We start from the raw sequence: 8919 nt of genomic DNA on the forward strand, positions 1-8919 counted from the left end.
GCAATACAGCTGTCGGTCGTTTAATACACTGCGCCGGAGAAGCAAGCGGGGTAGAAAGACTCGACGAGAATAAAATCTATTCCGAACAAATATTATACTCACTCGTTGCGACACAACAGACCATGGACGGTTATGCGCTGACAGAAGATGAGCTGTTTTCCTCCTGCCTCCCGAATCTCACCTGGGAGAATTCCTACGAGCAGGTAGGGATGTGACTCCTCAGTCTTCCTCGCCGACTCAGTTAAAGTATCAATGCTGTCCTTTGCCCCGTGCAGGTGCATGATTTGGGATTCATCCAATTCCCCTGATAAGCACAGTAAATAGCCCGTATGTATACTTAATATGCGTGGTGGTAGGAAATAGTGCAAAGCAATTTAACCGTGTCTCTTGGCAAATGCGATTCAGTTGAAGCGTGTTTTTTTTAACGATCCTGGCAACTGTGTTTCATCATGTAGGCTACTTTACTGCACTACACCCCTCAAACTCAACTCGGGACCTCGAAGCAAGATCCACTCCTTTTTTTCATTTGTTCCCCTTTAATCAGGGACTGATTTAGACCTGTAACACCATGTGGGTGTAATTTAATTATCAGGTAGAATAGAAAACCAGCAGGCTCCAGACTTGGTAGGGTAAGAGTTGAGTACCCCTGCACTACACTGTCAGTTTGCCTGGAAACCCGACGTTTAATTGCATTGCATTGGATTATATGGCATAATTGAATGAGTAAAGTTTCCACTCACAACCTCTACAAGCCAGAGTGTTGAATAAAATATTATTTTAAGGTATTTTACCGGTTGTATAATTACATCAACTTTTCAAAGTGCTGGGTTCAGATTACTATCACTTGAAGCATGTGCACAAGATAAGAGTACATGCAGGAAAAGCATGCATGCTTGGGCATCCCACTAAATAAACGTATTCTTATCATGACAGGTGACATCACCCCTTCAATATAGATCCCTAACTTATTAAAGTTTAGGGTAAGGATGTCCCAATGATCCAAGATAGCACTAACTCTTAAGTATATCTTTAACTGTCATACATAACACATTATGAGATTGCAAAATTATACTGCACTACCAAGCAAAAAGGCAGTACCTGCTCAGTGTGGAACTGAGAAATGGCTTTTATTTACCTTGGTTTCACAGTATGCAGTTACTGCTAACATGACCCCGATTTCTCCAAAACACTATACAATAGAGGCAGGATACTTGTCCACATGCTTAAGCATGTATTTAATGTAGCAAATATTACATTAACTAATTTTTGACCAAATTAGCAGTTGCTGCCTTTTTGCTTGGTAGGGCAGTATAGGTCTTAGTGCATAGTTTAAATACAAAGTTAGTATATCTTACTAATTCAACGTTTCATTTAATAGGCCTATACTGCCTCTGTCCCACTCAACAACATAGTTTTACATTTCCATCTGCTGGCATCTGAAACTTTTAGTTCGGTTTGCTACTTGTGATATGCTGATAGAATCAAACCCGGTCCTGGCCTTTCTGCTGTCCTAAGCAAAAATTGCTGCCCAATTGCTTCCCTGCAAAACCAGAATAGTCCCAGTAAGCAAAATGACATTGAAAAGACATCTAAAATACGTATTTTCCAGACTTTGAAGTTAGATTGATTTTAGGTTCTGAATGAATGGTGAAAGTACGTATTTTCCAGACTTTTAAAATGTGTTCTCCAGATGTTGAAATCCGGTTCCTTCTGAATGATAATTTGAAATATTATTATTTTTGTCCTAAAGACATCGGGCATCGGGCTGGCTGTGCTTACTGGGGTGTAGCTTACAGTGACACCCTGAAATGGCATTTTTATGAATGCCCATCTATGTAGTAGGTCTACAGTTTGTAAAACACCAAAAAAAGACATTGGTCCGTGCTTACTGGCTTGTAGCCTACCGTGTTTGCCAATGGAAATTTATGAATGCTTATTCATGTGGTAGGTCTACCATTTGTAAAACAGGCAGTTGCATTAGCTCTGAATATCAGTTACCCAAGTTTATCAGGAGTTACCCAAGTTTATCAGGAGTTACCCAAGTTTATCAGGAGTTACCCAAGTTTATCAGGAGTTACCCAAGTTTATCAGGAGTTACCCAAGTTTATCAGGAGTTATCCTGAGCCTATTTGCCATAAGTTTTAATTTGTTTACACGGTGGGAAATGCAGAAGTATTTTATTTTTTTTCACTGATCAGCTCATCACAAATGTACGGATACAAACTCGAAACCACTGATAATGACAATTTAGCCCACGGGGTGAAACTCCTGGACAGCAGCTGTGAGTAGTCTAATACGGCGGTTAAGAGCGTTGTACTAGTAATCGAAAGGTCGCTGGTTCAAATCCCTGAGCTGACTAAGTGAAAAATCGGTCGATGTGCCCTTGACCAAGGCACTAGACTCTTAATTGCTCCTGTAATTGACCAAAATGTATATATCCATTCCATATTGTCCATTTTACATTGACCTGTCCTGTTTTTAGGACATGTTTGTTAACACGTCAGCATATTTTGTTATTTGAATGGTTAGGCTATTTGATCAGAGAGAACTGCATGATGTAAAAAGCAGAGATGTGGACTCGAGTCACATGACTTGGACTCGAGTCACAAATATGATGACTTGCAACTCGACTTTGATTATAACACCAATGACTCGTGACTTAACTTGGACTTGAGCCTTTTGACTCGAACTGAGTTGATACAGATATTTAAAATGATGCTATTAAAAAAAGTGTGCAGCGCATCAACTCTTCATTTAATGGATTACAGTTTGAATCGGACAGCAGCCAATCAAATTGTGCCAGCTGAGAAAAAGTTGTGTGTGGCAGTGCAGAGGAATGTCGGTGGGTGAATTCAGACGGAGCCCTTGGAAAGATGATACCCAAAATTATTATTTTAAAGACTACGCAGTAAGCAACTTGCTAAACATGCAGGAAGAAAATTACAGACGGAGGAGCAACAACCTCTAACTTTGTTCGACATTTGAAGCTGCATAAAGAACGGTAAGTCGTGGCTAATATAGCCGACAGCTATATATAGCTTTTCTAGTGTAGCATGTAGGCTAACGTAACGTTAAATCAATGAGCCTCCACACAGTCAGGAAGTTTGGGAACGTGATCATTGCACCCAAGATTAAGCTACAACTGGCTAGGCAGTTGGTAGCCTAAATCCTGCCTGATGTTACTGCTGTTCCTAAAACCGTTGACATATGTTAGCCTACTGTACCCACACACAGCGAGTGTGTGTGTGCTAAGGTTAGGCGATTGTGTACAAGCCGACATCGCCCGATTGCGCCCCATAGCGATAGTCGATTGCTATGGGGGGAGGGGCGGGTCTTTCTCATGGCTACCATTTCCATGTATTTCCATGTAAATATTACATTTATTTGGAAACTAGTAAATATATATTTTTTTTAAAGCATACCATGATATGGACTTGGTCTTTTACCAAATAGGGATATCTTCTGTATACTTCCCCTACCTTGTCACAACACAACTGATTGGCTCAAATGCATTAAGAAATTCCACAAATTAACATTTAACTAGGCACACCTGTTAATTGAAATTCATTCCCGGTCACTACCTCATGAAGCTGGTTGAGAGAATGCCGAGAGTGTGCAAAGCTGTCAAGGCAAAGGGTGGCTACTTTGAAGAATCTCAAAATATAGTATATTTCTTAGTTTTGATGTCGTCACTTATTGTACAATTTTGAAAAGACTAAAAATGTAAGAAAAACCCTTGCATGAGTAGGTGTCCAACATTTTGACTGGTACTGTATGTTAGATTATTTATTTTTATGTAAAAGTGAAGTGCCTCCAACAGCACCTTGGAGATGCGTGCTGAGAAAGCCCCTGCTTTTAACAAAGTTGGCATCAGCGCTCTCTTAAAAAGCACATATGCCATTGGTAGAGACATTGTCATTGTTTTTGGGAAGAATTGTGAGGTTTTATGTTTAGTTGGAGATGCGTCTGGGTAGAATGGAAATGCACTGCCTAAGTGGCCTACTCTCCAGGAAACGGCTACCCCCTCACTCAAATAGGCCACCATTCTAAAGTTACACAGCTTTGCAAGGGATCAAAAAACTATTGCACACCCCTGAAATCAATAATGAATTAATTCGGGATGCACCGATATGAAATGATTGGCCGATTACAATATTTGCCTTGCCCAAAAAAACGGATGAACCGATATTTAAAAAATTAGCGGCCTTTTTAGCATTCTAGCAGTTAAATTGTTGACACACACACTGACCCAAAAGTTATTTTGTTGGAATTTACGTATGTCCCCATTACCAGTAAAACATAATCAAAACATTTATTTGACTTACTGGTGCCGTTTCGTTCATTTATACAGTCATTTCATTCTCAACCAGGATTTCATCATACATGTCAAGCAGTGAAGTTTCAGCTCTGTCTGTCCGTAGCCTCTCTTCCTCTGTGCGCACTGTCACTGTGTCTGTTTACATCTTGTCCAGCTGTGTCTGTAACATTTCACGTAAACCCTGTTTCTTGTCTGCGTCGAAGTAGCGGTCCTCGTACCTAACATTGAGCATGGTGGCGACACCGTAAAGAGGCTCAGATTGCCACCAACTCGCCACAGCCTCTAGTAGAGTACTTTTCTAAGTTAACTGCCGACAGACCCTGGGGTTTTGTTGAGCAGGCCATGACAGAGGGTATCACGTTTGCTGCAGACACCGTTGATGAGCTTATTTCTCAAGTCAGTTGTTCGAATGGAGTTAGCTAGTGTGTTCATATTTCAAACATGTTCTCAAATGCCATTGAAATGGTAGCAGCGTTATGAGAACCAGCACATTCTTGAGCATGCAATACGGCTTTCTTCAGTATGAAATCCTCGTCAACTCACTGTGCTATCAGACTCGGCAGGCTCATGGGCCTGACATCGCTGGTCCAAATGTCAGTTGTGAAGCCAATAGCAATGATGCCCATAGAAAGTAGCTCATGGATGTGCGCTACAACAATACTGTGTAACTCCAGTAGGGCAACATCTGAAAAATAGTGCCTGCTTGGTAGTGTGTACCGGTGCTCGACCAGTCGGCGAAAGCCAACATCACCCACGACAGAGAACGGTTGATTGTCAAGGGCAATGAATTCTATTATCTTGGCGTTAATGGATTTCGCCTTGAGTTGTCTCGCTGAAATGTTCTTACTCTTTCAAATGACTGCTTGACTTGTTGACTGCTCGATCCACACAGCAGATGTGGGCTAGGTTAGGAATGCAAGCTCTATATTTTTTTGTGGTGTCATTACGTCATGTACCTACGTTTATATAGGTTTGCACGTCAGCTTTGACATCGGTTTTACACATGGGCGTTAAACTAGACATCTGGCCGAGTTGGCATTTTTAGCTAATATTGGCCGAATTCTGATATGCTTCAAGTTTTTAATCTATTTTATTTTTTATATTGTGTATCCATAGAATTAAGCCAAAAGAGAGAATAAGTGTTATGCCAGGTGTCATGTTAATCAGTCAGTCAGAACCAACAGGAACATAAATCTGATATATTTGATAGCCTCTGGCTGGATGCGCCATAGACTACATTTTGTATTGAAATCATAAGTGAGTTATGACTTGGGACTCATTGTATATTAGTAGGTGGTAGAGATGAAACAGTATGAAAATTTCATACCACAATTATAATAACCAAAATTATCACGGTTATCAGTATTATTGCGGTATTGTTAATTAAAATGTCCTGGAAATGTTCAAAAAGTATTGATGCACACACTGAAATCATTTCACCAAGTTTATATTGAAAACCAAAAAATAAAATTAGCAGCACTATACACTTTTTGTGTACATAAACATTTAAAATAATAACATTTAACATTAAAGATGGCACCATGTGGCCATGAGGTAAGTTTCCCTAGTGCAGGTTGAAATGAACACAACCTTGAGTAAGCACATCAAATAAACAAACAACAAACACAATTAGCAGCGCTCACTTTGTAGTGAGCCACGGCAACCTTCATCAGCCTCAGAAAGCCAGGCCTCTCAACAGTTTGAAATGGCATCATGTCCTTTTCGATGTGATATTATAGGGCTGCGGTGAGGTCTTGAGTATTTTTTTGATGTGGGTACATAAGCAGCCTGCCTTTTAAATGTTTGCTGGAGTGTCTGTGTCACAACTGTAGATGACAAGGGACCAGTAGCATCACTGGGTTTGCCTGCCGCACACCCACTCTGTAAACAAAGGAATAGCAAATGTATTGTTGTGTTAAATTATTATTGTTCACACAGTCTATCTTCTGTGTTGCATTTGAGTATATGCAATGACCCCATGCACTATTTGCATAAATACAAATTAGACTTATGAAGACAGTGATAGTATTTGCAATGAACCCAACAATTGACATAAATACGGAAGTCTTGTATAGGAGTCTATAGTGTTTTTCCTGTAGGAACACTTTTACGACCAAGTCGACGACTGCCGGATTTTAAATGAACAAAATATGTTGGTTGGGTGACTACACTACATAACGTGTTATTATGGGCGAACAGAGTCTGCAGACACACGACACAGCAGCAGAGCAACGTGTCGTGTTTTTACAGGAGTAGGTAACACTGAAAGCTTCAGTTTACATTATTGACACGCTATTAGCAAGTTACAGACAAACCATGACATTTTCCCCCATTCTGAAGTCCCCACATCATGCATTGAGATAAGTTAACTTACCTTGCGTTCGCTATAAAGTAGTGGGTGGTGGTCATGAAGAGATTTGAAGTGTTACCCCCTTTCGCAGTGATTTAATACTTTTTTTGCGTGTTCTGCAGATAGGGTGACCATCTTCGATTATGTTTCCCTCAGCACTCTTGTAAAACCCAAAATACGACCACACTTCAGATTTGGTCCTCTTAGAATGCTGAAAAATCTCCCGAGTGCTGTCATTGCCTTCCGTCATGTTTTGACACAAAACAAAACCCACGTTGCAGACTGTTGCTAACTTTGGTTGATGCTGGACAGTATTTACCGTGAGTTTTTGAAACCGAGGTAATCAAACATGGTTTTAATGATAATTAAATAGATTAAACGCTAATACTAATCGTCTGGGTTTTTACCGTGGTTTATCGTGAAACCGGTAACCCTTTCATCCCTATTAAGTGGTTTTAATGACTGGTATACAATGCCTGTAGACGTGAAGCAACTTGATGTTCAAGAAACCTACCTGATGTAGAGCAGTATTGGAATGTTTTCATCCTGCAGCACTAGGCCCGCCGCTTTCACAGAAAGGAGGACAGCCATATAGTGTTTGGAGATAAGGACCTTATACCTATTTTTGTTCAAAGCATTCTGCTTTAAGACACTTATGTTATCTGTCTTCATCGAATTCCAAGCATTCTAATTTGTGGATGTGAAAGCTATAATAATCTCCATAACAAGAATGCGAGCGAATGTATTTGCTGTGAATGTTAATTTGCTAAATAGCTTTGAGCCCTCTTATGGTGCATGATTGGTGCCAAAATATTGGCACGTTTTCTTGAATTCTTGGTGGAAATTTACTTGGATGCTGTCCCCTGGGTTAAGGATACATTTCCTGGAAAGGTGTCTTTTTATGTAATTGTATTAAAGTCCAATACAGTTGGAGGAGGGCACATTGAAACAAAACACTTGCAGTTTAGCATGAAGAACTGTTTTGAATTACAAGCATTTGCGAATTAAAGCGGATTAGGTGCTTAAACCAGGCTTTTAATTGGCAATGCTCCAAAATCCTATTGTATTTAGGCAGGAAAAACAAAATCATCCCAAACATTATTAATAAGTCATTTTGTGATTGCCATATAATTCTGCCACCATTAAGACTTTAAGAAAATGTGCAGATGTGTGGGGCAACAAACTAAGCCATCTAATTAATTAAAAACTCTTGAGCCACCTAATTTCACACATTTACCATACAGATTATACAGAATACCAGGGAGGGACTTGTGCCTGCTACAGTATATGGGCTGCCTGCTGGACTCCCTCTTGGAGAGAGGCTGATATGGCCTGAAAGCTTCTTATAAACCTTATACCCAATAAAAAATCCCTTCTGCCAGGCCTGCTGCATGTGGCGAGATGGACACATTGCCTCTGCTTCTCAGCTCCTGCTACAGAATATATAATAGAGGAAATGTTGACACAGTCTGTCCTTGTGGCCAGATTATCCACTCTTGCTTGAGCACTGGGTAAAGGCTCTACATTATTCAGTCTGAGACATGGAGGCTGGGGGTAAACTGTGGAATCGCTGGCTCTTGCCGGGGGTTAGTGTGTGTCTGTGGTGGGTTGACTGCTTCTAATTCTAAATGAGTAGACAAGGAGACCACTGAGGTGGATGAGGAACAAGGGTTGACATGTCCACTTAATTTACCAAATTAACTCTGTCTTTTTGAAGGAAAGGCAGCATACACGCCTTTCCTCTGGCTGGGGTTCTTCAGGCAGCTGTCCATGGTGCTGAAAGTTTCATCAGACATTTCTGCTGCGTGCCTTTTTAGAAATTCCAGCCTCGCTCCCTGTCTGGCCCCTTCGCTCTTCAAAAGCGATGTATTCAGTTTGTCTCGACAAAGCGCACGAGCGCTCTCTGGCCTATCATCCAGAGGCTTCAAAAAGCTGCAAGTACCACAGCTCTGGTCTCAAAGTAGGTTCTGAGTTTCCCCTTCAGCATATTTTATCACTGCTGGGTTCAGGTTGCGTAGCCACTCTGCTGAAGAGCTAAATGAAAATGCCAACTTATTCACTCCATGCAAATGTTCAGAACCATACTTTTGTACCGTGTAGCGTGTATCAAATAGTTTTTTCAGGGGAGTGCATGGTGAAGTACCTATATGTTTGACAGTATTATATTTTCCATAATCTACACTGCCGGTAGATTGAACACTAGGTTTATTTTGTTTTCCATAAAGTTCACTCACTCCTGGAAGTCCTCAAA

The 8919-nt window shown here is 40.6% G+C and overlaps 1 long non-coding RNA gene across 1 annotated transcript; it reads right to left on the reverse strand.

Moving 5' to 3' along the window:
• Window positions 1–5749: 5749 nt before the first annotated feature.
• LOC118391974 (uncharacterized) lies at window positions 5750–7404 on the reverse strand. The gene is made up of 2 exons (XR_004827271.1): window positions 6693–7404; window positions 5750–6199 (listed from the first exon to the last, which is right to left on the reverse strand). It is a non-coding gene; the product is annotated as an uncharacterized LOC118391974 (long non-coding RNA).
• Window positions 7405–8919: the final 1515 nt, after the last annotated feature.

The sequence above is a fragment of the Oncorhynchus keta genome, chromosome 13, assembly GCF_023373465.1.
Source record: "Oncorhynchus keta strain PuntledgeMale-10-30-2019 chromosome 13, Oket_V2, whole genome shotgun sequence".
NCBI classification, from domain to species: Eukaryota; Metazoa; Chordata; class Actinopteri; order Salmoniformes; family Salmonidae; genus Oncorhynchus; species Oncorhynchus keta.